This window comes from Lithobates pipiens, unplaced genomic scaffold, assembly GCF_037356315.1.
Source record: "Lithobates pipiens isolate NorthernLeopardFrog02 unplaced genomic scaffold, aLitPip1_a1.2 Scaffold_28, whole genome shotgun sequence".
Lineage (NCBI taxonomy): Eukaryota > Metazoa > Chordata > Amphibia > Anura > Ranidae > Lithobates > Lithobates pipiens.
The window spans coordinates 81,992,819-82,010,684 of record NW_027507789.1 but is presented as its reverse complement, the minus strand read 5'-3'; the positions used below and the strand labels follow the sequence as shown (position 1 = coordinate 82,010,684).

Here is a 17,866-nt window from a genome sequence, read left to right as displayed (position 1 = left end):
CTGGGAAACAAGCGAAAAAAAACAGGTCAACGCCAACAACATAAAAAGAAGACTACGGCACCTAGTGCCGTCTCCCATTCAAGTACTAACTAGGCCCAACCCTTCTTAGCCTCTGAGATCAGAAGAGATAGGGTGCTTTCAGGGTGATGCGGCTGTAAGCGATCTCTTTAGGCACTCTCAACCCTCTTGACAAATGCCAAGATGATCACTTTGGGAAACAAGCGAAAAAAACAGGTCAACACCAACAACATAAAAATAAGCCTGCGGCATCTGGAAAACCCAGGCGGTCTCCCATCCAGGTACAAACCAGGCCCAACCCTGCTTAGCTTCTGAGACCAAACGAGATTAGGCGCTTTCAGGGTGTTGTGCTCGTAGGCAATTTCTTTGTGCACTCTCAACCCTCTTGACACATGCCAAGATGGTCACCTTGGGAAACAAGGGAAAATAAAACAGGTCAACGCCGACAACATAATGAGAAGCCTACGGCACCTGGAATTCCCAAGCTGTCTCCCATCCAGGTACTAACCAGGCCCATTGCTGCTTAGCCTCCGAGATCAGATGAGATTGGGCTCTTTAAGGGGGATTTGGCCGTAGGCACTCTCTTTGGGCACTCTGAAGCCTCTTGACAAAGGCCAAGATGGTCACCTTGGGAAACAAGCTAAAAAAAACAGGTCAAAGCCAACAACATAAAAAGAAGCCTACGGCATCCAGTATTCCCAGGCGATCTCCCAATCAAGACACTAACCAGACCAGATCCTTCTATGGCACCTGGTCTTCCCAGGCAGTCTCCCATCCAGGTACAAACCAGGCCTGACGCTGCTTAGCCTCTGAAATCAGACGAGATCGGGTGCTTTCAGGTTGATGTGGCCGTAAGCATTCTCTTCAAGACACACCCAACCCTCTTGACAAACGCCAAGATGGTCGCCTTGAGAAACAAGCAAAAAAAACAGGTCAAAGCCAACAACATAAAAAGAAGCCTATGGGCTTACAGCGGACCCTAAGAGATGGGACCCACTAGCTCTGTCATGGTTCGGACGCTGTAATATGAACGCAATGCCACGACTTCTGTATCTACTACAAGCCTTACCTATCAAAATACCCCAGACTTTCTTTCATGCGGTTCGCTCAACCTTTATCAAGTTCCTCTGGCGCGGAAAACATATGCGTATTGGTAGGGCAATGCTGTTGCGACCGAAATTGCGGGGAGGTATTGGCTTCCCGGACCCTGCTCTATATTACACAGCGACGCACATGACACCGGTGGTTGACTGGTGCTGGTGTTCTGCCATATACTGTCCGGCCATGATAAAGTGTCTGCGCCGTACTGCGCATGCGCAGTACGGAGCAGACGAAGCTTCGGAAAATCTCCGAAGCCGAACGGCACCTGCGCGGTGAGTGGAGGTGGTAGCCCCACCATCCAAGCGGACATAGGGTTGTGAATATTAGAGGGCCCCTCGCAGGCGAGCTTAGCTCGCCACGCTTCGGGCTCGGCCTCGCTGCGCTCGGCTCTTTTATATTCTTACTCTATGTCCACTTGGATAGTGGGGATAGAAACTGGACTCAGTGCGCAGGCGCCGTTCATGCTCGGCAATTTTCAGGAATCTGTGTTGCTGTGTACTGCGCATGCGCAGCACACAGCGGACACTATCCGATGGGGGACCATATGTGATAGGACACCGGCATGGGGAACTGAAGCTATGGGTCAAGCTAGAGCAGGAGATGGTGCGGGTTCCACTGACTGGTCTGCCTTGGGCGGGGAGGCCATTGGAGCCCTGTGTGACTACTCACCCGTTAATTGGCCCCTCGCTCGCCGAGATGGATAGTTTTTTTCACCTTTCCCACCTGACTAACTTCCCTTCTCCTATGACCCCAATTATTGGACATCCTAGATTCCCTCCGGGCCTGTCTGACCAGGCCTTTACCAGGCAAGCCCCGAAAGGGCTTCTGAGAGCAGCCCTATTTCTTGGACCCACGGGCTTGATTCCCATGGGGACCATACTGCTAGAGCAAGTACCTGTTGCATTGGATAGCTGGAGAGCTAGACAGCTAATCCATTTCCTCTGATCACTACCTAACCATTCGTTCTTCTCTAGACAATTCCACCCCTTCGAGGAACTTTGCCTGGATGATGGCCCAGTTCGTGGTTTCCTCTCTAGGTCCTACCAAATCCTGACAGACGCACAATCCTCCACGGATCCACCCTTCCTAGCTAAATGGAAAAGGGACTTACAAACTACATTCTCCAAACCACAGAAGGACAGAATACTCTTTTTCGCCCATAAGTCGTCACTCTGCAGTAAATATCAGGAGATCTCATATAAGCTGATCACACGCTGGTATCGTACACCGGTGGTGTTGGCCAAAATATTCCCCGGTCAATCTGACCGCTGCTGTCGCTGCGGGCAACAGGCTGGCACCATTCTCCACATTTTCTGGGAATGCCCTAAATTACAAACATTCTGGCAGCCTGTCCTGAGACTCATCCACAAGTTCACAGACATTTCCTTAGCCAATGATCCCACAGCAGTTCTTCTCAATCTAACTCCTATGTCGAGAAAGCGTTATCATAAGTCCTTACTTAAACATCTCCTCAATGCAGCTAGGGCCTGTATCCCAAGTCAGTGGAAAGAGCAATCTGCTCCAATGGTGACCCAGTGGTTCGCAAGGGTAAATGATATTGAACGAATGGAAGACCTGACTGCCACAATGAGGGATAAAACGGAGGAGCATGGGAACAGATGGTTCTACTGGACCCAGTTTCGCTTTTCGGAAGAATACCTCCGCGAGACATAGTAAGCTCATGGTGATCGTTGGAGATCGCTGTTCCAAACGTTGGACAGCTGATGAGCTGGTGAGCCGAGGGCGTCTCTTGCTCCCTGGGAGGGGACCCCATCCTATCCACTCTACCCACGACACCCCCTTACCCCTTCTTTTCCTTTTCTGCCATTTCCTTCCCCAATCTTCTCTTTCCCCTTCTCCCTCCTTTCAGTTCTACTATTTCCCTTCTTAACTCAAAAAAGGGAAAAGAAAATGGTATGTTCCGACCCCATTTGACTACTACACAATACTCTTCCCCTATCTATGGATATCTAAACTCTTCGAGGATAGCAGGGCTAGTATCAATAATATTTTACGTGGTAGAGGATCCCAACGAGATGGAGCTTTAATCTCATCTTGATATGACCGCAAAGCTGTACACATGCTATTCTCCTCGGACTTCTTACCATTGGCTCTGATATCCATGCAATATGATCGTTTGTTTGTAACTATTTGTATCACACATTCTGTGAAGTTGCCTTTGCATTGTATGTTGCATACTACTAAATAAAAAAAAATAAAAAAAAGAAGCCTATGGCACCTGGTATTCCCAGGCGGTCTCCCATCCAGGTACTAACCAGGCCCGACACTGTTTAGCATCCGAGATCAGACGAGATTGGGTGCTTTCAGGCTGATGGGGCCGTAGGTAATCTCTTCGGGCACTCTCAACCCTCTTGACATACGCCAAGATGGTCACCTTGGGAAACAAGTGAAAAAAAAAACAGGTCAAGGCCAACAACATAAAAAGAAGCCTACAGCACCTAGTATTCCCAGGTGGTCTCCAATCCAGGTACTAGCAAGGCCCAACCCTGTTTAGCTTCTGAGATCAGAGGAGATCGGGTGCTTTCAGGGTTATGTGCCCATAGGCAATCTCTTTGGGCATTCTCAACCCTCTTGACAAATGCCAAGATAGTCACCTTGAGATACAAGCGATAAAAAACAGGTCAATGTCAACAACATAAAAAGAAGAATACGGCACCTGGTATTCCAACGCCATCTCCCATCCAGGTACTAACTAGGCCCAACCCTTCTTAGCCTCAGAAAAGAGAAGAGATAGGGCTCTTTCAGGGTGATGCTGCTGTAAGCGATCTCTTTGGGCACTCTCAACCCTCTTGACAAATGCCAAGATGGTCACCTTGGGAAACAAGCAAAAAAAAGAAAACGAATCAACGCCAACAACATAAAAAGAAGCCTACAATAACTGGTAATCCCAGGTGGTCTCCCATCCAGGTACTAACCAGGCCCGACTCTTCTTAGCCTCCAAGATCAGACGAGATTGGGTGCTTTCAGAGTGATGTGGCCATAGGCAATCTCTTCAGGCACTCTCAACCCTCTTGACAAACACCAAGATGGTCACTTTGGGAAATAAGCGGAAAAAAAAACAGGTCAACGCCAACAACATAAAAAAAAGTCTACGACACCTGGTATTCCCAGGCGGTCTCCCATCCAGGTACTAACAAGGCCCGACTCTATTAGCCTCCAACATCAAACGAGATCGGGTGCTTTCAGGGTGATGTGCCCGTAGGCAATCTCTTCAGGCACTTTCAACCCTCTTGACAAACGCCAAGATGGTCACCTTGGGAAACAAGCAAAAAAATATAAATAAGTCGGAAGCTAGAGACAATACGGCCCGAGTCCTCAATTTAATCCATGCGGCGCATTAACAGGGAAGGCCCTTGCTTATGTTGTCAACGGACGCGGAGAAGGACTTTGACAGGGTGGCCTGGCACTTTTTGCAGGCCACCCTGGAACATATAGGTCTTGGCCCCAACATGATGAGCTGGGTAATGTCGCTTTACTCCACGCCATCGGCAGCGGTACGGGTGACCGAGGGGTGCTCGGACTCTTTCCCCATCACTAATGGGACGAGGCAGGGGTGCCCTCTGTCTCCCCTAATTTTAATTCTGACACTGGAACCACTTATGTGTCACGTTCGGAATGACCCGAATTTTACTGGCATATCCAAACCATCGGCACACCACAAAATTGCGGTGTACGCTGACGATCTAATTTTTTCCGTCTCCAATCCACACATTTTGCTTCCCAAAATACTTGCGTCTCTACAGCGACACGGCAGCCTATCAAACTATAAAAACAATTGCGCCAAGTCGGCTGTATTGAATATATCGGTCCCGGATGGTGAGGCCAAGAGGCTCCGGTCCGCTTTTCCATTCTACTGGGCTGAAAAATCTATACGTTAACTGGGCGTTGACATCGCAGCGGATTTAGCGCAATTGTACCTGCTTAATTTTGTCCCTCTCCTGGATAGACTGAAATCTGATTTGGGAAACTGGCATGCTTTAACACTGACCTGGTTCGGGCGCTGTAATGCATTCAAAATGATGGCCCTCCCTCGGATCTTATACATGTTCCAGACATTACCGATCTGGTTACCCCCAATTTTTTTCAGACAACTGCAGGTGCTGCTCCGGGACTTTATTTGAGCGCGCAAACCGCCCAGAGCCCGTTTGCAATTGCTTGCCAGACCAAAGGACAAGGGGGGTCTGGGTCTCCCAGATCTCAGACAATACTACAGAGTGACTCTGCTAGCGAGAGTCGTTGATTGGCATTGTAATGGCCCACACAAGCAGTGGGTGGAGATGGAGATTGAGGATGGATCCATTCCCCTATTGACCTCCCCGTGGCTCCTGTCCTCCCTACCAAAAGACCTCAGAGGTCACCCCGTAGTGGGAGCTACGTTGGCTGTTGTGCGGAGGTTGTTCCGCTGCACACACATTGCTCCCCTGCCATCACCAATGACTCCGGTTATAGGTAATCCAGACTTCCCACCGGGATTTACCAACAAGAAACTGCGACAGTTGACAGTGGTGGGGAAACAGCGTCTGGGAGAGGTGTGGCCCACGGGAGGGCTCCCGACCACGCAAACTGACGCCGAGCTTTCTGACCCTCCGCTTGACTTGTTTAGTGCTTATCAACTTCGTCCCTTTCTTCTGGCCATACAAAGGGCCCCCTAAACTCCTAGAGACCTGACACCCTATAAATCCATCTGTCACAAAAGGGAACCTGTGCGACACACCCTCTCCCTCCTGTACAACCTATTGAGTAGTCAGGAGGAGGAGTCGACCCCACCATTTATCCACAAATGGGAGAGGGACTTTGGCATCACATTTACCCCACAACAGATAGGGAAGATCCTGACCTTAGTACATAAAGCTTCCATCGCAAACCAATATCACGATACAAGATAGTCTCACGCTGGTATAGAGTCCCATACCTTCTAAATAAAATGGATAGATCGATCCCGGATGTTTGTTGGAGGTGAAATTCAGATATGGGGACCATGGGACACCTTTTCTGGGCATGCCCGACCTTGAGGAACTTTTGGGTTCCCAGTAGCGTGCCTTCTACACTTGACCGAACAGCCTGTTCGAAAATACAAAAAAACCCTCACGATGCACCTCCTGAATGCCGCCCGGGCCTGCATTCCCGCACTGTGGAGGCAGCCTCAGCCCCCATCCAAGGTGCTGTGGTATTCCAAAGTCAATCATATTCTCCGGATGGAAGAATTGACCGCCACCCTTCACAACACTGAAGAGGCATTTAGTGTTACATGGAGGCCCTGGAGGTATTTTACTGTTACGCGAGACTACATTCGGGAGGTGAGCAGTGCCTCCGTCCCAGAAAACGACTGAACATCTAACGTTTACCTACGTAGGCCATGTCTGCCCTGGGTGGCATTCCCCCCCTCCCTTTTTGTCTTTATTTTTCTTTTTTTTCCCAGCCGCCATCCCCCCACCTCCTCTCTCTCCGTCTTTGCACTCTCTTCTTCCCCCGTCCTCCCTTTTGACTATGCCTTGTCTCCTTACTAGCCTTCGGGACCCAGAAGAACCCCAGGGTTCTGGACATGACCGGCTCATATTTTACTCTGGTTCACGTAGGTCATGATAAGCTGGCTCGCTGTGGTCCCAGTTGTTCTCCATGATTACATTTGTCCGAACGGAGTTGCACTAGTTATACTGTACTACATGTCGGAGGTGGGGTTTCTCTATTTTTTGCATGAAACTGTAGGACTCCCCTCTGAGAACCCAGAGTTATTTGGCTGCCTATTTTTTGTTAGCATTTAATTGTGACCCTGGCTCATGCTGTATGGTTGACTGTTATATTTATGTTGTTCTACTTAATAAAAGTATAATAAAAATTAAAAAAATAAGTCAATGTCAACAACTTAAAACTAAAGCCTATGGCATCGAGAAATCCCAGGCGTTCTCCCATCCATGTACTAACCATGTCCCAACCCTGCTTAGCCTCTGAGATCAAATGACAAACGCCAAGATGGTCACCTTGGGAAACAAACAAAAAAAACAAGTCAACGCCAACAACATAAAAAGAAGCCTGCGGCATCTGGAAAACCCAGGCGGTCTCCCATCCAGGTACAAACCAGGCCCAACCCTGCTTAGCCTCTGAGACCAAACGAGATTGGGCGCTTTCAGGGTGTTGTGCCCGTAGGCAATTTCTTTGTGCACTCTCAACCCTCTTGACAAATGCCAAGATGGTCACCTTGGGAAACAAGGGAAAAAAAACAGGTCAAAGCCAACAACATAAAAAGAAGCCTACGGCATCCGGAATTCCCAGGCGATCTCCCAATCAAGACACTAACCAGGCCAGATCCTTCTATGTCACCTGGTCTTCCCAGGCAGTCTCCCATTCAGGTACTAACCAGGCCTGATGCTGCTAAGCCTCTGAAATCAGACGAGATCGGGTGCTTTCAGGGTGATGTGGCCGTAAGCGTTCTCTTCAAGACACGCCCAACCCTCTTGACAAACGCCAAGATGGTCGCCTTGAGAAACAAGCGAAAAAAACAGTTCAAAGCCAACAACAAAAAAAGTAGCCTTTGGCACCTGGTATTTCCAGGCGGTCTCCCATCCAGGTACTAACCAGGCCCGACACTGTTTAGCCTCTGAGATCAGATGAGATTGGGCGCTTTCAGGGTGATGGGGCCGTAGATGATCTCTTTGGGCACTTTCAACCCTCTTGTTAAACGCCAAGATGGTCACCTTGGGAAACAAGCGAAAATAAACAGGTAAACGCCAACAACATAAAAAGAAGCCTACGGCACCTGGTATTCACAGATCGTCTCCCATACAGGTATTAACCAGGCCGTACACTGCTAGGCCTCCGAGATCAGATGAGATTGTGCGCTTTCAGGGTGATGTGGCCATAGGTGTTCTATTTAGACACTCTCAACCCTCTTGACAAATACCAAGATGGTTATCTTGGGAAACAAGTGAAAAAAAAAAGGTCAACGCCAACAACATAGACCCTGGCGGTCTCCCATCTGACCCAGACCCTGCTTAGCCTCTGAGATCGGGCGCTTTCAGGGTGATGTGACCTCAGGCGAACGCTTTGGGACATACTCAAAACTCTTGACTGATGCTAAAATGGTCACCTTGGGAAACAAGCGAAAGAAAAACAGGTCAAAGCCAACAATATAAAAAGATTCCTACGGACCCTGCTTAGCCTCTGAGATCAGATGAGATCGGGCGCTTTCAGGGGAATGTGGCCGTAGGAGATTTCTTTGGGCACTCTCAGCCCTCTTGACAAATGCCAAGATGATCACCTTGGGAAACAAGCGGAAAAAAAAAAACATGTCAACGCCAACAACATAAAAAGAATCCTATGGCACCTGGTATTCCCAGTTGGTCTCCCATCCAGTTACTAATCAGGCCCGACAATGCTTAGCCTCCGAGATCAGACAAGATCAGGCACTTTCAAGGTGATGGGGCCATAGGCGATCTCTTCGGGCACTCTCAACCATCTTGACAAACGCCAACATGGTCATCTTGGGAAACAAGCGAAAAAAACCAAGTCATTGCCAACATTGGAGGCTAAGCAGGGTTGGGCAATCAGTTTCCTTGCCTGAAATAGGCATCTCAGAACTGCCATCTGGCTACTTCCCGGGTTTCCAACTCCTTCAACTAATCCCAGGAGACAATACTTCGCCTCCATCCTGGTGGAGGTTCCAACCACCCGATCAATGGTTCCTGTCACCTCTGTCCAGTAGCGGATCAATTTTGGGCCTCTCCAAAACATGTGCATCATGTCTCCCCCCATGTTCCCGCACCGGGGGCAACTTGCGTCCGGCCGTTCGGCCAAACTGAAAAAGTTTACGAGGAGCATAATAGGTTCTATATAATAAGAACAGATGTGACATCCTGTGTGAGGAGAGCCACAATTCACCACAGGCAGGATTCCTGTGGCCAATTATAGCTCGGGGGGTTTAGTACACACCCCACACTATATAAGGCCGCCAGCACGGCGGCCTTGTATAGTGTGTTGCGGTGGTCAGGGAAAGAGGACGATAGGCAGGGACAGTGTCTTTACTGCTTGGGAACCTAGCACTGTTACAGTGGGTGTTATGTGCCTCCTGCACAGTACACACCTGAAGCTACCCTTTATTACTGGTGTTCAATTTCTGCAATACATGCATCTGCAGTGCAGAAGTTAGAGTCGGTGTTGTGTGCCTCCTGCACAGTATACACCTTATTGCTGGTGTTCTGTTTCTGTAATACTGTTACAGTGCTAGGGTGTACAGAGAAGCTGGTATATATAGAAGACTACAGCATACAGAAGAAAGGCTAGTGAATACAGAATACAGGTTTCGTGTATGTAGATAGGCTTGAGTATACAGAGATGCTAGAGTAAACAGTGAGGCTGGGGTACACAGAGAGGCTAGTTTAAAGACAAATACAAAGATGTTAGTGTATATAGAGAGGTTAGTGTATAGAGAGAGTCGAGTGTATACAGAAAGGACAGTGCATATAGAGAAGCTAGTGTATACAGAAAGGGTATACATGAAAGCTGACATTCTATACAGAAGACTGGGTAGTGTATACAGAGAGTCTAGTGGGTACAGAAGACAGGCTGGTGTATTCTAGCTAGTTTTTACAGTCTAGTGTATACAGAAGACATAGAGTTTAGTGTATTCAGAGAGTCTAGTGTATACAGTCGGCGAGTGTATACATAAGACTGGCTAGTTTACACAGTGTTTACAGAGATGCAAGGGTGTACAGAGAAGCTGGTATATATAGAAGACTACAGCATACAGAAGAAAGGCTAGTTAATACAGAATACAGAAGACTCGTGTAGGCTTGAGTATACAGAGATGCTAGAGTAAACAGTGAGGCTGGGGTACACAGAGAGGCTAATTTAAAGAGAGGCTAGTATATACAAAGATGTTAGTGTATATAGAGAGGTTAATGTATAGAGAGGGTCGAGAGTATACAGAAAGGACAGTGCATATAGAGAAACTAGTGTATACAGAAGACAGGCTTGGGTATACATCCAAGCTGACAGTGTATACAGAAGACTGGGTAGTGTATACAGAGATTCTAGTGGGTACAGAAGACAGGCTGGTGTATTCTATCTAGTGTTTACAGTCTAGTGTATACAGAAGACAAGCTGTGGTATACAGAGGGTTTAGTGTATTACAGAGATGCAAGGGTGTACAGAGAAGCTAGTATATATAGAAGACTACAGCATACAGAAGAAAGGCTAGTGAATACAGAATAAAGGCTGGCTTCTACGGAGAGGCTACCACTACGGAGATGCAGAACACTACCTAGGGTATATAGAGAGGCTAGATTATACAGAGAGGCTAGTGCATAGAGTGAAGCTATTGTATATAGAAGCCTGGTTAGTGTATACAGAGAAGCTAGTGTGTACAGAAGAAAGGCTAGACAGGCTATAAAGAGAGACAAGTTTTTATAGAAGACAGTTTGGGGTATACAGAGATGCTAGTTTATACAGAGAGACTAATGTATACAGAAGACAGGCTAGGGCATACAGAAGACAGAAGACGGGCTAGTGTATTCAGAACATAGGCTAGTGTATATCGAAGACAGGCTATTGTATGCAGAAGACCGGCTAGTGTAAACATGCTGGTGTATATAGAGAGGCTAGAGAATTTAGAGGGTAGGCTAAGTGATAACAGAAGACAATCTGGGCTATACAGAGACATTTCATCATTTCATCTAGCTCACATCTCTAATGGAGTTTGTCTCATTGCCATGTTATGCCTTTTCATTCTTATGCTAAATATAGATCACTACACGATTTTAATCATCCACATCAAGCATGCCATAAAACTATCATACATCAAAATAAACCATGTACTCTTTCGCTCTATTTTGCATATTTGTACCGGGACTGTGATTATGTGACAGTCCTGACACACCATCCTGACTTATTTTTCTTTATTTCTTATTAGAAATGGAGAGTACTATCTCAAAATCCGCTTAAATCTATTCACTTCCATGAGTTCTACCTCTAATTGTACCTTAATGCAAAATGTTCACAAAACCATCCATTTGCTACCAGACATGCTGCACATACTAAGAGTAATGTAACTATCGCTCTCTAACGATGTAAACAGTTTTATTGCTTTTCTGACATTGACCGAGTATCTCTGACATTAACTGAGTATCTCTCTGCACTATGATCTTAATAATAATAATAATAATAATAATAGGATTGTGTAATGCAAAGATCAACTAGTCTAATATAAGCTTTCTCATTGGTACCGGCATATCCTTTAAATTTAGACTAACGCAACTATTTCTCGGCCATTTTCAAGCTAAGCTTTCAATCTCTTACCTTTGAACAGCGATACTTCCTCCCTACAATATTAAGCCATTTAAATGTCCTATTGGTCGCCTATATTATACAACTCTTTGAAAAGCCTATATGTAGAGAATAAAACTAGTCTTACATCTTAATAAAACAGTTTTATTGCTCAACCAGTATCAGCTGTCATGACAAATAAACGTTTCCACTGTTTGACTCTATTTTCTGTATTACTTCTTTTTCTCCACCTTATCTGTCACAGTTAAAACACAGTGACAAAACATTTCTTTTTACCGCAGCAAAATGTGAGAAAAGCAGTATAAGCCGTCTTTCTGCCATATGCAACCATCTCTCGCTACCTCTATGCAATAGGATTCTCTTTCCAGTGGAAACGGAAAACAGTCAGTGTAAGCCGTCTTCGTGCGTAACAAAATTAGTGGAACGATTTACACGTTGGAATTTGCAAGCTACGTCAATTTACTGTTAAATAGAGTACCTTTGCATTTATCCCTTGACTTTGCAACTATCCCTTGATCCCTTTTGTGTATTCACTTTATCTCGACCTATATATAATGCCTCAATATTTTCCTAATTTGTTTTGCTATACTTATTATTATATTATAGAGATTACTAACTCTAAATCATTGTAAACCTAACCATAGTTATAATGTCTACAGCTAATTTTACGTTAAAGCAAAATTCACACAAAACCATCTTTTTAAAACCTTTACACATTAAGAGTAATGCAACCATCTCTCGCTACCTCTATGCAATAGGATTCTCTTTCCAGTGGAAACGGAAAACAGTCAGTGAAAGCCGTCTTCGTGCGCAGCAAAATTAATGGAACGATTTACACGTTGGAATTTGCAAGCTACGTCAATTTACTGTTAAATAGAGTACCTTTGCATTTATCCCTTGACTTTGCTACTATCCCTTGATCCCTTTTGTGTATTCACTATATCTCGACCTATACATACTGCCTCAAAATTTTCGTAATTTGTTTTGCTATACTTATTATTATTATTTTATAGAGATTACTATCTCTAAATCATTGTAACAAGTTATAATGTCTACAGCTAATTTTACGTTAAAGCAAAAGTCACACAAAACCATCTTTTTAAAACCTTTTACACACTGCACATTAAGATTAATGCAACCATCTCTCGCTACCTCTATGCAATAGGATTCTCTTTCTGACTCTATTTTGTGTATTACTTCTTCTCCACATTAACTGTCACACTGATAACCATTTGTAACACATAACACTTGCAACACATTTTTTAACAGCGGCAAAATGTGAGAAAAGCAGTGGGACGGTTTACTTGATTGAGAAGTGGTTGCAGTAGCAAAGCATAGGAATACAGTTTGATTACATTAATAACACATAATGCAACTATTTTACATTCATTTTACATTCACATCATGCATACATCCTAATGTAAGCTGTCTATCACTATTAATGTTCATGGTTACTGATACATTATGCCGATGACCAGTGGAAACGGAAAACAGTCAGTGTAAGCCGTCTTCGTGCGTAACATAATTCATGGAACGATTTACACGTTGGAATTTTCAAGCTACGTCAATTTACTCTTAAATACCCTTTAGCTGCTTAGCTCACACTTTGCTGTATGTAGCCGCGTTTACATGTAAGTAACCAATGGGGATTGACATTTCATGTCCATCTCACATCTCTAATGCAATTTGTCTCTTTGCCATGTCATACTTTGCCAGTTATTATACTTTCTCATCCGATAGAAACCTAGGCGTTGCTGATATTTCATGATTACAGCAATCATCTCATCTAATTGCGTTTCCGACATTCTTTCTGCCTTGGTATTACTTTGCAATGCTCTATTGAACAATGTAAAGGTAAGCTAGATATTTTGTGTATTTCCAGTTAAACTCGACCTGTATATACTGTCTCAATATTATCCTTTCTAATTTTGCTAAATTAGATTATAGAGTTTGCTATGTCTAAATCCAGGTTACCTACTCACCTTTATTACGTATACTGCTAATTTTAGGATAATACAATACCATCTTATTGCTTCTTTACACGCTGCACATATTAAGAGTAATGCAATGCTACCGTGAACAGTTTAATTGCTCGGGATAACTTTTACATTTAGAGTAATGAAATGATTTCTCATTTTTTTTGGAGCTACTGCAACTATCGCTTCCGATCTCATTTCGACTGCAATACTTAATCTCTGCTATTGCAGAATATTTAGCTGCTGACACGTAATTAACTTGATTGATAAAAACCTACACACGTTGTTGCTGTTATTTCACGTATTTCCACTTAAACTCGTTATAGTTATTTTGCTATATTTATTACTAGTATAAACAGATTACTATCTCTAAATCCTGGTAAACCAGCTCACACTAAACCATCTAATTTCTACCTTACACGCAGCACATATTAACATATTAACATTTAGCCGGTATAGTGAAATAGTAAACGAAATGTGTAGATCACTCATCTAATATCGTCTTTTCAGTGCTACCGGAACAACTTTTAAATTTAGAGTAATGCAACGATTTCTCAGTTTTATGAAACTACTGCAACTAACGCTTTGGATCTCTTTCCTGATAAATTACGCTCTGCAATATTAAGCCATGTAAATTGTCCTATTGGTCTGCTAACAATGCTATGTATAATAATACAAATCTTTTAAAAGCAATATCGTCTCACTGCAATACTTACACTCTGCATAATATATATGAATAATGCGAATAATGCTAATAATAAAGTCGTGTAAAACTCGGCTATAAGTAGAGAATAAAACTATCTTACATCAAAATAAACCATGTACTGCCAAACAAATAATGGCCAATTACTCAACGTCTATCAGTCAATGACTTAACAAAATAAACTTTAGCACTCTTTTGCTCTATTTTGAATAGTTGTAGTTCTCCACATTAACTGTCACATTGATATCACCACTGACAACACACCACTTTGTAACAGCACCAAAATATGAAAAAAGCATTTTACATGTTTCAGAAGTAGTTGCATTAGCAAAAAATAAAGTCCTGTTTTCTTTACACGCTAGCTTTTCTGTATACATGAATCTCTCTGTGTACACTAGCCACTCAATATAGACTAGCCTCTCTGTCTTCTGTATACAGGTGCCCGTAATCTATATACACTAGCCTGCCTTCTTTTTACAATAGTCTCGGTGTCCCAGCCTCTCTGCATACACTAGCCTCACTGAATTCCCCAGACTGTCTTCTGTATACACAAGTCTATCTGTAAAAAAAATAGCCGGTCTTCTGCATACTCTAGCCTCTCTGTGTAACACAGTCTCTCTCTGGATTCCCTACATCTCTGCATACCCAGGACCTTCCTCTGTATAATCTAGCCTATCTGTATACACTAGCCTGTCTTTTGTACAAATTAGCTTCTCTGTAGCCGGTCTTCTGTATACACGAGCCTCACTGTCTACTATTGGTTGTCTTTTGTATACACTAGCATCTCTTTATACATTAGCTCTCTGTATACCCAAGCCTCTCTGTATACACTAGTCCACCGGTATACACTAGCAAGTCTGCATACACTAGCCTCTCTTTGTAACTCAACTTCTCTCTCTGTATACCTTAGCCTCCATCTCTGCATACCCAGGACGTTCTCTATAATCTAGCCTATGTGTATACACTAGCCGGTCTTCTGTAGACATTAGCCTCCCTGTATAAACTAGCTGGTCTACTGTATACACTAGTCCGTCTGTATACACTAGCAAGCTTGCATACACTAGCCTCTCTGTGTAACCCAGCCTCCATCTCTGCATACCCAGGACGTTCTTCTCTATAATCTAGCCTATTTGTATACACTAGCCTGTCTTTTGTACACATTAGCCTCTCTGTATAAACTAGCCGGTCCTCTGTATACACTAGTCCATCTGTATACACTAGCAAGTATGCGTACTCTGTATACCTTAGCCTCCATCTCTGCATACCCAGGACGTTCTTCTGTATAATCTAGCCTATCTGTATACACTAGCCTGTCTTTTGTACACATTAGCCTCTCTGTATAAACTAGCCGGTCCTCTGTATACACTAGTCCGTCTGTATACACTAGCAAGTCTGTGTAACCAAGCCTCTCTCTCTGCATACCCTAGCCTCCATCTCTTGCATAAACCAGGACCTTCTTCTGTATAATCTAGCCTATCTGTATACACTAGCCTGTCTTTTGTACAGATTAGCCTCTCTGTGTAAACTAGCCGGTCTACTGTATACACTAGTCCATCTGTATACACTAGCAAGTCTGCATACTCCTGCCTCTCTGTGTAACCCAGTCTCTCTCTCTGTATACCCTAGCCTCCATCTCTGCATACCCAGGACGTTCTTCTGTATAATCTAGCCTGTGTTTTGTACACTTTAGCCTCTCTGTATAAACTAGCCGGTCTTCGGCATACACGAGTCTCTCTGTATACCCTTGGATGTCTTTTGTATACACTAGCTGCTCTTTATACATTAGCTCTCTGTATACCCAAGCCTCTCTATACACTAGTCCGTCTGTATACACTAGCAAGTCTGCATACACCAGCCTCTCTTTGTAACCCAGCCTCTCTCTCTGCATACCCAAGATGTTCTTCTCTATAATCTAGCCTATTTGTATACACTAGCCTGTCTTTTGCACACATTAGCCTCCCTATATAAACTAGCCGGTCTTCTGTATACACTAGTCCGTCTGTATACACTCTAGCCTCCATCTCTGCATACTCAGGACGTTCTTCTGTATAATCTAGCTTATCTGTATACACTAGTGTATACAGACAGACTAGTGTATACAGAGGACCGACTAATGTGTACAAAAGACAGGCTAATGTATACAGATAGGCTAGATTATACAGAAGAACGTCCTGGGTATGCAGAGCGCTCAGCTTCAAGGTATGGCCAACGTGAGTAATATGAGGGACACTCCTCACCCCCGCCCCCACCTACCAGATCTGAGTTTCATCCCCTTGCCCTCTCTGCCCCGGTCATCTGGTGGCAGTTTTATGCACTCCCTGGCCCCCACCCATTCATAATCCTTACCGACCTTTCTTTCCGCTGCTCACAGGAACACACTGAATGACTTGTCTAATTAACCAACTTGTACAAGACACCGCTATCCTCCTGTCTGACACCGGTCCCCCTTGGAGGCTTTACCCCTCACTGTTTGGGTGGTCCATGCCTCTCCCTGGATGCTCCACATATACCACAACGACATTGTCAGAGGGGCACCACTTGACAGGACACGGGGCTTTCATTCCGGTGCCATCTCCCATTGGAGGAAGGGATGATGGCCCCAACCCCTTGGCAGCAGGTTCTTTCATGTACAGACCAGGGCGGCTCATCTTCCCTTCTGGAGTCTTGACCTTAGATGGGGGAGTTGCACTTTGGGGGGTCTGAGTGATACCTAATGCGCTGTACTGGAAGGGCTTGACATTCCCGCATATGTGTCCCCTCCCCCTGGATGCGCCCCTTGTCCCCCCCTCTGACTCCCACCTACTCTTTGCTGACATTGCCTTCTGCAGCTTTCGGGGACCCTGGATGACTTATTTATTGAGCCTATTGGTACGAGACACTGCTTCCCTCCAGGGTGACTCTGGACCCCCCTGGAGGATTTACCCCTTACTGTTTGGGCGGTCCCAGCCTCCCTCTGGATGCTCTACACAGCCCCCGATGGCGATGCAGGAGAGACACTAATTGGCGGGCCCCAGGACTGCTGCTCAGGTGAAGTCTCCCGTTGGATGGAGGGATGGTGGCCCCAGCCCCTTGCCTGCCGGATTTTCCATGCACCGACCAGGGCTGCTCCTCTTTCATCTTGATGTGGTGACCATGGAGGGGAGGAGTTGAAATTTATGGGGTCCGGGTGTTTGCTGGTGGGAGTGCGCTAAAGGACTTGACATTTCTGCATGTTTGTCCCCTCTCCCCTGTTTCCCCCCTCCCTTCCCCCCCTTCCCACCCTTCCCTTCCCTCCTTTCCCTCCCCCTTTCCCCCTTCCACTCCCCCTTTCCCCCCTTCCACTCCCCCTTTCCCCCCTTCCCTGCCCCTTTTCCCCCCGGGGCGTGGACGGGGGAGAGGGGGGTAAGGAGAGGACAATCTGCCAAAGGGAGAAATGCATTTGTCCGGGGACTGCATGTACTTTAGGGGTATGGGACGGGGAGTGGTGGATCCCATTCTGTGATGCCTTTTCTGTTGTGACGGGCTCCCTCGTGCATGCCTATGTTTAGGGCGAGCCGAGGAGACCCCTCAGTGCTGACAGTTATATGCTCTACCTCTGTTTTGGTTATACTATTGTTTTTTGTTTCTTTGATGTTACTGATTGTCTTTTATTTGCATACCGGTATCAGACGTGACATTTACCACTGCCGGGACTGGGGGGACTAGGATTCGGGGGCTCCCTCTCCGACCTGTCTACCCAATAACCCAAGTAGGACAGCGCTTTAAACCCAGTGTACATCTGGTAAGCGCT

General features: G+C 45.3%; 6 pseudogenes; all 6 read right to left on the bottom strand.

The window, feature by feature from the left end:
• Window positions 1–477: 477 nt before the first annotated feature.
• LOC143936575 (5S ribosomal RNA) lies at window positions 478–596 on the bottom strand (annotated as a pseudogene).
• A 2,750-nt stretch (window positions 597–3,346) lies between these two features.
• Window positions 3,347–3,465, bottom strand: LOC143937565 (5S ribosomal RNA; annotated as a pseudogene).
• Window positions 3,466–3,566: 101 nt separating this feature from the next.
• Window positions 3,567–3,685, bottom strand: LOC143937741 (5S ribosomal RNA; annotated as a pseudogene).
• A 321-nt stretch (window positions 3,686–4,006) lies between these two features.
• LOC143937487 (5S ribosomal RNA) lies at window positions 4,007–4,125 on the bottom strand (annotated as a pseudogene).
• A 3,539-nt stretch (window positions 4,126–7,664) lies between these two features.
• On the bottom strand, window positions 7,665–7,783 carry LOC143937139 (5S ribosomal RNA; annotated as a pseudogene).
• Window positions 7,784–8,449: 666 nt separating this feature from the next.
• On the bottom strand, window positions 8,450–8,568 carry LOC143936853 (5S ribosomal RNA; annotated as a pseudogene).
• Window positions 8,569–17,866: the final 9,298 nt, after the last annotated feature.